This window comes from Lissotriton vulgaris, chromosome 1_1, assembly GCF_964263255.1.
Source record: "Lissotriton vulgaris chromosome 1_1, aLisVul1.2, whole genome shotgun sequence".
NCBI classification, from domain to species: domain Eukaryota; kingdom Metazoa; phylum Chordata; class Amphibia; order Caudata; family Salamandridae; genus Lissotriton; species Lissotriton vulgaris.
The window spans coordinates 1,193,652,018-1,193,668,110 of NC_141685.1; the positions used below are offsets into that span (position 1 = coordinate 1,193,652,018).

General features: G+C 45.7%; 1 protein-coding gene across 1 annotated transcript in view; it reads left to right on the forward strand.

Moving 5' to 3' along the window:
• Window positions 1-16,093, forward strand: part of LOC147748891 (myomegalin-like) — a 1,575,921-nt gene that overhangs the window by 1,262,371 nt on the left and 297,457 nt on the right. The window lies entirely within an intron of this gene.

Here is a 16,093-nt window from a genome sequence, read left to right on the forward strand (position 1 = left end):
ACACCTCCACTTCCAGATCCACACCGACCCCAAGACCACACTCAGAGGCACCCTCCTCTACAGACCCCCAGGACCCCGTACACAATTCAGCGAAGACATCACTGACTTCATCACCCCACACGCCCTCCCCTCAGAAGAATACATTCTACTGGGAGACCTCAATTTCCATCTGGAAAAGAGCAACGACAGGAACCCTACCACCCTCTTGGACAATCTCGCCAATCTCGGACTCAAACAACTTGTTAACACCCCCACCCACTATGCAGGACACACACTCGACCCCATCTTCACCTCCAGCAAACATATCTCCTTCACTCACTCAACAACCCTCCACTGGACGGACCGCAGTTGCATCCTCTTCATTTACAACAAGACCACAACTGACAACCACCCTCAACCAACTCTGCGAAGAAATTGGAACAAAATCTCAATCGACCAGATCTCCACATCACTTCTTCAAAAACACCCTGCCTACTCGACGAACCCTAACCAAGCCGCCATCAACCTCACACATTGGTTAACCCAAACAGCCGACAAACTAGCACCCCTGAAAAACATCAAATCAAGCAAGGAAGCAAGAACGCCCCATGGTTTAATGATGACCTTAAAAGATCCAAGAAACTCTGCCGCTTCCTTGAAAAATCTTGGAAAAAAGACCCAAATACGATCACCCAAGCCGCCCTCAAAAACGCCACCCGCAAACACCACCAACTAATCCGGACAGCCAAGAAATCAGCACTCAAAGACCGACTAGACAACAACGCCCACAACAGCAAGGAACTTTTCAACATCATCAAAGAATTCAACAACCCCACCGCTAGCTCCAACGACATCACCCCCTCTCAAGTCCTCTGCGACTCCCTCGCCTCTTTCTTCCATGACAAAATCGCCGACATTCATAACAGCTTTGACAACCAACCCATAAACCAGTCAACCCCTCTCACCCCCGAACCTGCACCCCCTCCGAATAACCTTATCAACTGGAACCCAATCACCACAGAAGACACCATTCGCCTAATGAACTCCATCCACTCTGGATCCCCCACAGACCCTTGCCCCCATCACATCTTCAACAAAGCAGACTCCATTATCGCACCCCATCTCCGAGACGTCATCAACTGCTCCCTCAATTCCGGCACATTCCCAGAAAAATGGAAACACGCCGAACTCAGCGCCCTTCTGAAGAAACCCACAGCCGACCCCACCGAACTCAAAAATTACCGCCCCATCTCGCTCCTCCCATTCCCTGCCAAAGTCATTGAGAAAGCCGTCAACAATCAGCTCGCTGCCTTCCTCGAAACCAACAAATCACTCGACTCCTCACAGTCTGGCTTCCGAGCCAAACACAGCACCGAGACCGCCCGCATCGCAGCAACAGATGTCATCCGAACACTACTGGACAACGGAGACACAGTCGCCCTCATCCTCCTCGACCTCTCCGCAGCCTTCGACACAGTCTGTCATAGTACCCTAATACAACGCCTCAGCAACATCGGAATTCAAGGAAAAGCATTGGACTGGATCATCTCGTTCCTCGCTGGAAGAACTCAGAGAGTCCGACTCCCCCCTTTTAAGTCAAAGGCCACCGAAGTCATTTGCGGCGTTCCACAAGGATCCTCTCTCAGCCCTACCCTCTTCAATGTCTACATGAGCCCCCTCGCAACCATCGCACGTCAGCACAACCTCAACATCATCTCCTATGCCGATGACACTCAGCTGATCCTCTCACTCACCAAAGACCCAACCACTGCCAAAACCAACCTTCATGAAGGGATGAAAGAAGTAGCCGAGTGGATGAAGCACAGCCGTCTGAAACTGAACTCAGACAAAATGGAAGTCCTCATCTTAGGTGCATCCCCTTCCACCTGGGACAACTCTTGGTGGCCAACGGCCCTAGGAAATGCTCCCAAACCGACGGACCACGCACGAAACCTGGGCATCATCCTGGACTCCACTCTTTCAATGACCAGACAAGTCAACGCCGTCTCATCATCATGCTTCAACATCCTACGCATGCTCAAAAAAACATTTCGCTGGATCCCGACCGAAACAAGAAAAACGGTCACCCACGCACTGATTACAAGCCGTCTGGACTACGGAAACACCCTTTACGCCGGCACCACCGCAATACTGCTGAAAAAACTCCAACGCATTCAAAACGCCTCAGCCAGACTCATACGCGACATCCCCCGCACAGACCACATCTCCGGTCACCTGAAAGACCTCCACTGGCTCCCCATCAACAAAAGGATTACGTTCCGTCTCCTCACCCACGCACACAAAGCCCTCTACGAACTCGGACCTGAATGCCTCAACACGCGCCTTTCCTTCTACACTCCCACCCGCCAACTGCGTTCGTCCAACCAAGCCCTCGCCGCTGTTCCGCGCATCCACAAAGCCACCATGGGGGGAAGATCCTTCTCCTACTTAGCGGCCAAAACCTGGAATTCCCTTCCCATCAACCTCCACCTCACCCAAAACCACCTAGCCTTCAGAAAACAGCTTAAAACCTGGCTATTTGATAAGTAAACCCCCCCTCCTCAAGCGCCTTGGGACCCTCTGGGTATGTAGTGCGCTATACAAATTTCTTGACTTGACTTGACTTGACCAACCCCTTGAGCGCCATTGGGTTTCATTTGTCAAACCTTCAGCTCAACTGTGGGTAGGTGTGGCTCTGAGCAGCAAAGCTTACACAAAGGAACAAGTTAACGCACTTAAACAACACTAAAACACTTGCAGAAGAAATCAACAAAAAAAGCTGATACCAATTAATAAAAATAGACTGTATTTTTATATATTTCACCAAATGAAAAAGTTCCACCATAGGGTTCCGGAGATATGGAATTTGCAAGGTATAGTAAATCAAAGGCTTTCACTCAACAGCAAACAAACATTGGCAAAGTAGACAAATTTGCCACTTGGAAACTTTTTCACTAAAATGTTTGGGATAAGTGAAATGCAGTCATTTTAAGAGACAAATTCCAGTGAGCCAGTCAGGGGGACCAAAAAGGTCCTTAGAAACAGATACCTAAGCAGGTGAAGCGGTCTTCAGGCAGTTCCAGGAACTTTGATTCTCTACAAGGCTTTCCTATAGAAGTGGTTCTGGTGCAATGGATGAAGGATGCTGAATATTCTCAAAGGATGCTGTGGATGCGATGCGGTTGATAGGGATCTTGCTGTGATTACTTCTTGGTCCACAAAGGAGGTGAGGTGATCCTGGTCACAAGATCCACTTCCCTCGAAGTCCGCTCAGTGCTGGCAGAAGTCCAATCGCCACTTGACTACCTGTTGCCCAGTATCAAGGTCACCAATCAATCCTTCCTGGGTTGCTAACTCATCCTCTAGAGTTCACAGCTGCACTCTTACAGGACTCATGGACGCAGCAAACTCAGTTGCAATTTTGTTCATTGGTTCCTGGACCCTGGTGCTGCACAGCGGTTGGCAGTGGGTTGAAGACATTGGGCTACCAACTTGCCCCAGCAGGCTTCTCCAGTTATTGTGGTCCTGTGCTGTGAACAGAAGGCCAGTCACCTGACTCTTGGAGAATCTTGGCTTTGTCTGGGCTCTGGAGACCATTCCTCCTTGAGCAGTAGACAGCTGGCACAGTTCCTCTTCTTTGCAAGCCACCTGATGAAGCAGTGCCGTGTACGATGGTGCAGCCTCTCTATGCTGGTCCCATGGTGCAACAGGGTAGTCCTTCCTCTGTCCTGCTTCCAGTCCAGTTGAGATCTGAGTTTGGGGTGTGAGGGGTGCCCTTCTAATGCTCGGAAAATTCCCTCAGGGCAGGATGCAGTATTGGCCAACGGACTACCAGGTTACCTCCCACCGGATGACTACTTTCTGCGAAGTGTGGCATCTGAGCATCCCAGGATGCCCCGTTCCTCCCACATCCAATATGGTGGGACCCCTTTCCTGGTGTGTGGAGCTCCCTAGTCCAACCCAGAGGTGTGGCTACCAAGGGGGATACACGCCCTTGTAAAACCAGTTCGGCAACTGGTTTCCCCTCTCCTGTCCCTAGTGACAGTTTGTCTGCCTGAACGATGGAGCAGCCCTTCTCCCAACTGTTACCCATTTGCCCTTCAAAGTCAGCTTCTTTAAAGATCAGGTTTTGGACCAACACCCATGTGGATTCCTGCAGGAGGTTGGTAGCACCTCCTTCCAGAGCAGGTCCCTATTGTGTCCTTTCCTGGTAGTCGTTAGCACATCTCCTTAGAAGGGCAGACAGCTGTCTCAGCGACAGGACCCATGAGAAACCGGTACTAAAGTTTCACACTGTAACTTGTTACATTACTTTCAACCTGAGAATCAAGTCGGGCTTAATGTAACATGTTGTTTGATACCTTGGATGACCCACTTTAGACGTATCTTTACAGAGTTAGCACAACAGAATGGTCAGCATGTAACTCTGTACTCACCAATTGGGGAACTAAGCCTTTCCACAGTAAAAATGTCAGTTTTGCATTTTTACTATCAGACATGTAAAATTACATGTTCTGCGAATGAGATATGTTGTATCCTGCCTCAGCAACAAAAGACCTGTCATAGGGGTGACATACTTATACCAGGGGGAAGTCTGGCTTTGCCATTACTTTAAATGGCAAAGTCGGGCCAGAATTGAAAACTACACATCCAGCCGCAATGTTGGACTGGAAGTCTTGTTTTACTCAAGTCATAACTAGGGTGGTACAACTAGTGCTGCAAGCCCTGGGGGGACCTTCTAACTTACATGCCCTGGGTACCATAGGTACCATTAACTAGGGACTTACAGGCAAGCTAGCTTAGCCAATTGAGCATGAGTTCATTTGACATACCAGGCTAAGGGAACAGGAACTGAGGTAGGACCTCAGTGCACTATAAGCAGTATCAGTCTAAATACTTGCAGGTGAACATACAAAAAGAGGCATTTCCCTACTCTCTTATTTTTCATTAACCATGTGTGCATTTTGTGTGTACAGTAGTTTAATCTGTGTGCCAAATGTGGGCATGAACCATTACGTTAGGTCTGATTTCTTTAGATTAAATACTTTTCTTCTGTTAAATTGTGCTGCAAAATAATGACTTTCTTTCATAACTTAACTGAAAAATAACAACACTGTTATGTATGGTTCTCATAGAGAGTCTCTATCGCAGAGGGCTTCAAATTGGGGGACGGCACCCCTAGGGGGGCCTCACGTGAAGCCAGGGAGGAGCCAGGCTCTTGCTAAAGGAAACATTATGCTGGTGACAGTGCTTTGTTTTCAGCGGGGAAAAAATGAGCATCAGTAAGCTGCTTTGAAATGGACCATCACTAACATCTTTTGTCATTTATATCCTGACAGGGAGAAGGTGTCAAAAGGGACTAGTTGACTTTGGGGAAGGGATACATGCTCCCCCATTACTCTTCTGCCACTGCATAGGAATTGAAACTAGGAGCAGATGATTTTGTGGGCCATACATTACATCAAATTAAAGCCGGGTAGAAAGTGAATTACAGGAATGTTTTTCACCTCGGGGGCTCTGATTGACATCATAGACAACAGGCGCTTTGCTTTCGTAAGCTTGACGTCACTCATAACCTCTTGGTGAAGAACATCCCAGGAATTCCCTGCTCCCCATCTAAAATTTAATATATTATGCTCCACACCTCAGAGACAGATCTTTATTTATTGGTAGATACACAAAGTCTGAATGTGTCCGAAAATATTCTACAGATTTGGAGGGTTTGATATGCAAAATATGAATAACTTTATGAGTCAATTTTGTAAGTTATTGATATTAGGAAACTAAAAAATCCCTTTACTTTCTGCAGGAAAATAAGTGAAAATCATACATTTGCGTGTGTGCTTAACACTGCAGTGGCAGATGTTCCATGTGCAATAAGGGCCTCATTTATGAGGACCTCAGCTGCACTTTTGTGCTGCTGGAGCTTCACTTTTTTACACTTCAGCGGGTGCAATGTATCCCAGCATATTTACAGGGCCATGGGAAGCCACTTTACATGGCCTTTGAAAATATGTGCCCAATTCACGCAGAACACTGCATGAAAGGGGCGTTCCATTGGTGTTGCTATGGGTGTTCCCACGTAACACCCATGGAATCTGAAGCAGTCCCACAACATTACGAGGAATCATAAACCTAGGAATGCGTTAGAATTTAGCGCCACCCCAGGGTTGGCGTTAGGGAGGCACAACAAGATTTTTGCAAGATGGAGAACTTAATAGGTTGAGGTTTGTGAATGTGACTAAGATAAAAAGTCTGATTAAGGGGTATAGAACGCTGATCTTGAACCTCCACATCCTCGCCAGATTCTCAGTAAACCACTGTCAACAGAAGGAGTACAATTTTATTGAAACCTTCTTTAGCAGAGATTATTGTTCTCTTTTACTTCATTGAAACTGATTCACATACTCCAGTTTACAAATGTTATGTATTCATATTAGTGAATCATAGTTGTTTTTTATTATATTTGTTATGATTGTTATCCACAAGAACAGGTCCTTTCTTAACTTCTGCAGGGTTTTAATCCCTCTGTTGTATGGGAGAAAGGTGCATAGATGTTTGCTCGTGAGAGTGCTCTTTGGGTTGCATGGGTCTGTTCGGGAGATTCTTATTGTTTTTGAAGCATTTTCTTTTTTTTGGTCATGTCAGATGTTCTATGGATACATTGGATTTTAATCATTATATGACACTCTCAATATGATGTGAAGGCGGTTCACTTGAGGTAATAGAAATTTTCAGGTAGCTAATGTGTCCCCCACTCGCACCCTATCCATGCACCCATGTTCCTTGTATGTTGTGTAACTTCTGTTCCGTACATGCTAGAAAGACGCAAATACATTTGCGACCATCCTTAACATGTTAACTATCGAGTCATGCAAAGAAATCCCATTAATTAGGCTTCTAAGCACTTGGTGCCAACGTCTTTACATGGTGCACTTTTGAATTTCGCACACGTTTCTCTCCATGTTTCCTGGCCCAGTCGAGCTAGGCCCTTAAACGAGGCCCCCGAGCCTCATCTTTCCTGTCTCCGAAAGCTGTATGCATCCCTGACCCCTGCCTTACTTCCTGCCAGCGAAGCGGTGCCTGGCTCGGCCTGCTTGCCTGCCAAATTCATGTTTTGCCTACAGTTATCTGCTCAGCCTCCTCGAAAACACATTCCAGTCTAGTGAAATAGGTAAACATATTCCCGGCTACAGAGCAAAGGGCCCGGCTTTCCTGTCCTCCTTGCAAGTGATTTACTGAACCCTTTACCATGGTAGGCCCTTGCTCCGCACGTTGCACCAAGACACGTATGCACGCACTAGCATTCAGTATTGAACGGCCTCTGCCCGAGAGACCTTTTACTTCAGACACTACATCCTCCAAACATAAGATACTAGATATGCTATAGGTGCAGGTTGCCCTGACATCCCAGACACCAGTCTCCTCTACTAGTGATAAAGTCAAAGCCCCCAGTTCTCCCCAGTTCCACGTCATGCTTAGTTGCGCGCGCATGCAGGTCATAGGTTTCTGCTGATCCTGCAACTTTCTCTATGCCTCCACCCACATGTGACGTTTCTTGTTACGTTTCTCTGACATGTACAGTGCACGCCCATGTGTACGCCTTTTTACATGCCTCCTGTTACGCACATGTGTTCTTATCTCTCTCTTTTCACCTGTTACGCCTACTGTATTGGATTCAATTGTACCATTTTACTATATATAATGTGTCATGCTAATAAAACGTTGAATGTCCCTTCCTGAACCTTAGTGGTGATGGAACATGATATCCATCCTCGAGGATTTTATTATTAAAGCCCGTATGACTCAGATTCCACGGACTCTGCCTCTCATTTTTATGAGCTGTCTTGTATTGATAATTATATGGAAAAAATGATTAGGTAAAATTTATTTACCACATAATTTGGCGCCCGAACAGGGACCCCCCTCTTCTCCACTCGCCGGTGAAGTCACGCAGGCTTTGACCCCTTCTACAGCCGCGACGGAAACCATGCACGTTTGCGGGTTTTCCTGCTATCTTACCTCGGGCCTACGGGGGAGACGGAGACTGCGGTCCGACGTCCAGACGAGGCGGTGAGGAATGCGGAGGATCCCGACCAGAGCCCTAGTCGAGAGAGCAAGGTCCGAGGTGTCCGAAGGCCCACCTGTTCCGAAGCGCATGCGTGGTAGCGTGATGCGTGCCAGTCAGATGTCGTAGCAGTCCAGTCCAGTCCAGTCCAGTTTCCGAGGCCTTCAGTTTCTTGCTTCCCGGTGAGTACCGTTGTTGGGAACGCATCTAGACGGGTTCATTAATTTGTGCCCGGTCAAGACAGGTTTGGGTACACAGACCTGGTCCTGACGTGTTCACTTAGGTGAATACGGTCCGACGTGTCTCTTTATGGGACCGGTATTGTCTGTACTGTTTTAGCAGTGCATCTAGTTATTCAGTATTATCTCGAGATTTCCAGAATATGTGTTCTCTATGTACCAGGTTTCAGTCTGAAATGTTTTAATGTGTTTTTTAATGTCGTGGGGGGAATGATTGTTTACTGTTTATTACTGTGGTTTTTTTTGTGTTCACGTCCGAATCACTCCAATCATGCCACTGTTCTCGAAATTACGTCAGATAGGTACTAGGAAAGGGATACTCGAAGAAGCAGTTCCCGTCCCTCCTAGGGACACTCCAGGATATTTTATGTACCACAAGCATGGCTTAGATGCCATGCTGTATTTGGACTTGTGGGTGAACTACACTAAGGATCTGGAAGAGAAGTATAGATGGCCTGTCTCAGGGACATGGGATGCAGATTGCATCATGAGAGTAGAAGAAGCATTGTGGAAAAAGAAAGCCAGACAATCTCAGAAAGATGCCATAGAATTGTGGCGTAAAGAATCGCGTAGAAGAACAGAGAAAGAAATCAGAAAAGCAGAGAAAAGTAGAGAAGAATCCGAAAAAGCTAGAGAAAAGGAGTTACTAGAAGAAGGAGAACAAGTCAGATTAGAACAATTAGACCGTCAAAGAAATGCACTCATTACAGGCATGTATCCAGTTCTTGCCGAGGGCCTGCCCAAGGCGACCCCGGAAGTACCCTGTAACTTGCCACCACCATTGGTTCCGACTAAACTCCGTCACAAACAGACCGCAGCAGACATTTTCCTTTCTTCCTATTTAGATGACGTAGCTCCAGCATATACCAATGTACCCGTACCACCCGCTAATAATGTACTCGCTTCCCGCACCTGTTGTCACTTCCCCTACTGCTACTGCTACTGGTCCCCCTACTATTGGTCCTCACAATCCTTTTGCGACAGCTGTAACCCAGAGTCCACCCTCATTACCTATGCCTCTTATACCCGCCATGACCTCAACAGCTACAACCCAGCCAGTTCATGCCCTCGCTTCTGCTTCAGGAGGTGCCGTAGGAGGTCACCTTCGCACCCCGCCACCAGTGAAACGAACGACAATAAGAGAATTAGCAATGCAACGTACACCGAAAGCGATCACATACGAAAATCTTAGACAGTATATTACAGATTGTAGATATGATCCAGTACCTGGCAAGGAAGGAGACATGATGTTAGCCTCGTTACGTCTACGACGTGTTACAGATTATTTGATGTTATTACCAGAAATGCCAAACCATCTAGACAATATATATCATTTTATTAGAACAGGGGAAAGACCAGAATGTATTCCCGAGGCCATGGCATACCAGAAATCTGAGATCCAAGGTTTAATATTACGATTTGTAATTAATTGTTTGATAAGGGAACAAGACCAGCCAGGTGTTGTCAAAGAAGAGATGGATGTATTGACAAAATGGGGTCAGAATATTGCAGATTGTAAACATGATAAACAGAATTGTATAGATGCCATGTCCAGAAAGATCCGCAAAGAAATAGTAACAATACATAAAAGACAGAAGGCTGATAGGGAAACCGAGTCAGACAAGAATGAATCCTCGGAGGAGGAAGAAATAGATAATACAGTAGAGAACCAGGATAAAATAGCGTACGTAGGTAGAGTGAAACTCCCTAAACAGTATTCTTTTGACAGACCTTTTGACAGACCCATTCGTCAAGAAAACAAGAAACGTTTCCTTTCCCCCATACCAGAACAATGTTCTCTTGAACATGTATTCCAAGACACTGATAAAATCCTGAAAGAAAGAATAGGTTATCATGAACTTAATACTATGCGTGATCAGGAACTAGCCCGGTCAGCAGTCCAATGGGCTGGGAATGACAGTATATATAAAGACGATTCAGTAGCGCAAATGTTTTTGAGCCTTACTCCAGAAGAACAGCGACTAGCTGGTATATACATGATCCAACATCTCATTATATTATATGAAAATCAGCAATCCGATCCAGGTCCATTGTATAATATATTGCAAGACTTACTCCTGAGAAGATGGAGAGGCCTAGGTACCGATTTAATTAACACCATTCTAGAACAGCGTCACAAATACAGAACTTTCCTGACTCCACATTTTGTTTCTGTTCCACCCCCAGTAAGACAGTCATATCACCTAGACAGACAGAATCCCTTACGAGAAGTACATCCCGTCCAGACTACAGGGGGTACGCTTAAACGCATATTCGTATACACTCCTCTGACTAAAATGGAATTATTGGAAATGAAGAAAATAGTACCTTGTCACGATAAAGATCCTGCAGGATTCCACCGTGAATTAAAAGACATGTTACTGATGGGAGATTACACGTATTCCGACATTCTTAAAAAGTTAAAAGTATTATTGCCAGCAGGGATTTACAAAAAACTGAAGGAGAACTGGGGGCTTTGAAAGAATGGGAGGTGGGAGATAAAAAGATTATCTGGACTGAATTAGAAGACGAGGAAAAGACACGTACCCCAGGTTTAGGTCTTGGGGATAAAACTAAAGCATTACCAGGATTATTAGTGCAAGTTTTGCCTAGATTATTGACAGTTAAAAAGGAAGACTGGGATGCAATCTCAGCCTGCAAACAGAAACAAGACGAAGACACTAGTGATTTTTATTCCAGATTCGAGAAATGTTTCATTATTAATAGTGGCCTGAAAACAAGTAGCGAGTCATATCCACATCTTTTTGTGACCAAATTAGTCGAGAATTCCTTACCACAGGTTAAGATTAGAGTATTGAAAGTCGAAAGTACATGGCAAGCAAATACGCCTTCCCAAATGTTACAAATGTTACAGTACCACCAGAACAGAATTAGAGAGGAACACGATCATGAACAGAAACGTATGAAAGATACGAAAATGAAAGTACTAGTTGCCCAGTCCGTTCCAGCAGATGGTCAGAAGAGGGGTAACACGCAGAACACACAGACTAGTCATTCTGCAGCTCCTGTTAAAGGGAATTGCAATTACTGCAAACAGCCAGGTCACTTCATAAACGAATGTGCCGTTCTAAGACATAATATTCTTACAGGCAAAACGAAAGAAAGACCACGTCCGCCTAGACCAGAGCACGTTCCACAGAATCAGAATATTCCGCAGAATACGCAACCTCCACAGAATGCACAGCAACAGACAGTAGCTGTACCCCAACCCCAACCCATTGCCGCAACACAACATGTCACACAGCAAATGTACCAGTATGCACAGTCCGATTACCCCGATTACCAGCAGTACACATGAAACAGCCTAGAGAGGGAGGTTGGCTTGCCCCTTATCGAGGTTCCTGTAGATCAAGAGTGTCCCTATGTACATAGTCAGGTATTAGGGAAAGACAGAAAATTTTTGATTGACACAGGGGCGAGCAGAACTACCATTAGTCATGACGAGGTTCCAGGGGCACCCCTCTCAGGCTCACAGAATGTTTCCCTTGGATTTTCAGGAAAGCCTATTGTTAACAAAGTATCAAAGCCAGTTCCCCTTGCAGTTGGTCCATTGTCCCGTACTACAGATCTGTTACTTACGAAATCATGTCCCGAAAACTTGCTTGGTATTAAAACGTTAAAGGCTCTAGGAGCAGTAATATGTTGTTCTCCGGAAGGAGTGAGATTATTTTTACGTGACTTTAAGGGTCATTATGTGTTGAGAGATTTTGATGCAAGATTGAAAAATGTTCCACAGCATTTATGGGCGCAAGGTCCAACTGATGTAGGTTGTATGCACATTACTCCCTATCGTGTCACACTCAAGCAAGGTGTTGTACTGCCCCGAATCCGACAATACAAATTGCCTCCCGAGGCTGTAGCAGCCTTACTGAAAATTATTGACGAACTCCTTGCCCAAGGAGTAGTTGTAGAAACTGACTCCAATGTATGTAATTCTCCTATCATTCCGATTCTTAAACGAACTGACCCAAATGCTCCTCCAGTTTATCGAATGGTGATCGATCTTCGAGAACTGAATAAATGCATAGTACCACAGTACCCAGTGGTCCCAGACATTTCATCCCTATTGACTGCCATTGATTCCGAAGCTGCGTTCTTTACTGTAATCGATCTGAAGAACGCCCTCTTTAGTGTCCCCATTCATCCCGAAAGCCAATACCTTTTCAGATTCTGTTTAAATGGCCGAAGCTTCAAATTTGCACGTGCACCTCAAGGGTTCACGGAAAGTCCTAGTATTTACAGCCAAGCACTGAAAAGACAACTAGACAGTATTCATATGCCTACTGACACTGCTCTACTGCAATATGTTGATGATCTACTGATCACAGCACGGACCGAACGTGATTGCGAGCGCGCGTCACTGACAGTCTTGTATTTTCTAGCCGAAAAGGGGCATAAAGTGTCCCCTTCGAAGCTCCAATTCTGTGCCCAGCAAGTGGTATACCTTGGACACTTGCTGTCCAAGAGGGGTAGACAGTTGACACCAGATCGTATCCAGTTAATTGCGCATCTGCCACAACCCAAGACACAAAAGGAAGTACGGGCCTTTATTGGCCTCACTTCGTACTGCAGACAATGGATTCCCCAGTATGCATTTCTAGCCAAGCCACTCATACAGTTAACAACACAGGAGGCAGCGACTTCGACTGTCCTCCCTTGGACTCAGGAACATACACAAGCTTTTAATGACTTGAAGAAAGCTTTATGTCAAGCACCAGTTTTAGCGACACCATGTTACAGCAAACCTTTTACACTTTTTGTCACAGAACGCGATGGCACAGCATTATCTGTTCTCACACAAGATCAAGCAGGACACCATAAGCCTTGTGCTTATTTTTCTAGTACATTGGATCCTGTAGCCCAGGCTGTGCCTGCGTGCTTGAAATCAGTTGCAGCATCAGCTCTAGCTATCAGACAAAGCGATTCAATAGTGTTAGGACATCCCTTGACAGTACAGGTTCCACATTCCGTGGAAGTTCTCCTGAACCGAACCCAGACTCAACACTTGACCATAGCACGACTGACAGGTTATGAACTGACACTTTTTCAGCCACACATAGAAATCAGATGCTGCAACATACTCAATCCTGCCACATTGTTACCCTCGAGTACCATTGATCCAACACCACATGACTGTGTAGAAGTCATTAATACAGTAACAAAGCCCCGACAAGACTTGACAGACATTGCATTGACCAACCCAGACCTGACACTTTACGTGGATGGTTCATGTATGAGAACAAGCACAGGAGAGCTAGTGGCCGCCTACGCGGTGACCACTGATACTGACGTCATAAAAACACACCGTATTGACACACTATCTGCTCAAGCTGCAGAGCTTATTGCTCTGACCCAAGCCTGTATACTAGCCAAGAAGAAGAAAGTAAACATATACACAGATTCACAGTATGCATTCGGAGTCGTTCACGACTTCGGAGTTCTTTGGGAAGAGAGAGGTTTTTTAACTTCTCACGGCACCAAGATCCAGCATGGTCCCCTCATTCAAGCCCTGTTAGAAGCAATACACTTGCCTACAGCCATAGCCATCATGAAGTGCAAAGCACATACTAAAGTCACCGACAATATTTCCCAGGGTAACGACCTGGCAGATCGAACAGCCAAACTTACAGCCCAGACAGACATACCGACCGATATGACAAAGACTGAAGCACCTACACTGACACGTGGCCTGACAGTTAAGGATCCCACACTAGAAGTACTCGACATACAGACACATGCAACCCCAGACGAAATCAAGAAATGGACTGAACAAGGAGGGATCCAGACAGATCAGGGATGGATGACGAAGGGACGAGCCACATGGTTCCTCCCCGACTCTATGGTTCAAATCATCATTAATACAGCACATAGTCCAGCACACTTAGGAGAGAAAGCCATGTTAGACAGTTTACAGAATCTCTGGTTCAACAAACATTTACGAGCAGCAGCAAAACAGAAAGTGCGTACTTGCATGATCTGTTGTCAGTTCAATCCAGGAAAAGGTGTTCCTGTGGAACAAGGTGGATTTCATCCTCCTGACCATCCTTTTGAAGTCCTCCAGATGGATTATATCCAGATGGACAGATGCCGAGGTTTCAAGTATGTCCTCGTAGTCGTATGTGCTCTTTCCCGATGGACAGAAGCATATCCAGTCCCCGATTACACTGCTGCAACCACTGCCAAACAGCTGGTACGTGAGTTTTTCCCGCGGCACGGTCTGCCCCGTGTCGTGTACTCTGATAATGGTCAGCCATTCTCGTCCGAGCTTATGAAACAGGTATCACTCCTGTTAGGTTACCAATGGAAGTTCCACTGTGTCCGACATCCCGAAGCCGCAGGTCTCGTAGAGAGACATAATCAGACCCTGAAAACACGCCTAGCAAAAATATGTGCAGATAAAGGTGTAGATTGGATAGTTGCCTTGCCAGTTGCACTCTTTTACATGCGAATGGTAGCCCATTCTAGGACAGTATTGTCTCTTTATGAAATTACTTTCGGTCATCCCCCGAACATGTGGGGTACGCCTATGCCAAAACGCATAACCGATATTGATAGTACTATGCTGACAGATTACTTGGCTTCCTTGATGTCTGCACTACAATCTTGTCGTTCACAGGTCGCGGTTGCCTTTCCGGACAACACCCAAGTAAAACCGCATGAAGTCCGCCCTGGTGATCTCATCTACGTGAGGAATTTCGATAGGAAAAGTCCGCTGGAGCCCAGATGGAAGCAGCCCAAATTGGTGTTGATGTCCACGAGAACTGCAGTCAAGCTGGAAGGAAGAAAAGGATGGCTACATTCGAGCCATATTAAAAAAGTTCACGGACTGTGTCCAGAAATTCCGATTAAGGACTGCCCACTCCTAGAAACAGACTCTAAACTCCCCCTGCTAGACAAAACTCCCCAAGAGGAGTATCGTGCCAAGTTAAGGTCTAGTAAGTCAGACAGCGTTTAATTGTTTAATTCCCCCTCGGGTGAAGCGGTTAGACAGGTTTCTGACATGTATAAGATAGACCCAAGTAGTCAGAGAGATAGGCGTAGCGAAAAAAGAAAACAGTACTGTAAAGTTTTGCACAGCAGATGCATAATTGCCTTGATTTCGATGTTTCTTCTGAGTCTTGCGATTATATGCATTAGTCTAATGTTACACATTTTCTTTCCTCTTGATTCACTTGTACATGCTTCCTCTAACGATAGTCTCGAGCACACTTTTAGTGACCTGCCTCCCCATGAATTGTCCTATCGTTTAGCCATGCGCAACAATACATTCATCCGTATGTTACATCATTCTCATCAAACCAGCAATGCCACCAATTGCTGGGTATGTGGCCGACTCCCTCCCTATCAGAAATACAAGGGAGCTCTGCCCCTCTTTCCTTATCCGTTCACACATAATGGTTCGTGTGGTGCATGGTTTACTTTAATGTCTTCCCTAGATAGTAAGTCCAAGGTTTCCCAAGGCAATTGGATATGGGGGAACCTGAATACCGTCATGAATAGAATATGTTTCCCAGACCAAGAAGGTCTTCCGCAAAGGACAGGGACCGATCTAGAAAATGAAGTGTATGGATTAGGTAATTTCTCACTTAACCTCATGATCCTGAACGTGCAGTCTGAGACCAATTTGGACTTGCCGTTTATTACAGTTTTGCCAGTGAAAGGTGAATTATGCGTCAGAAAGAATGGTTCAGTACATTTAGGACACAGTGATTGTAATACTGTTGTCGAATTCAGTGATAAAGGAAAGTCTACTTTCAAAGCTTCCCGCCATTCTTATTTCATATGT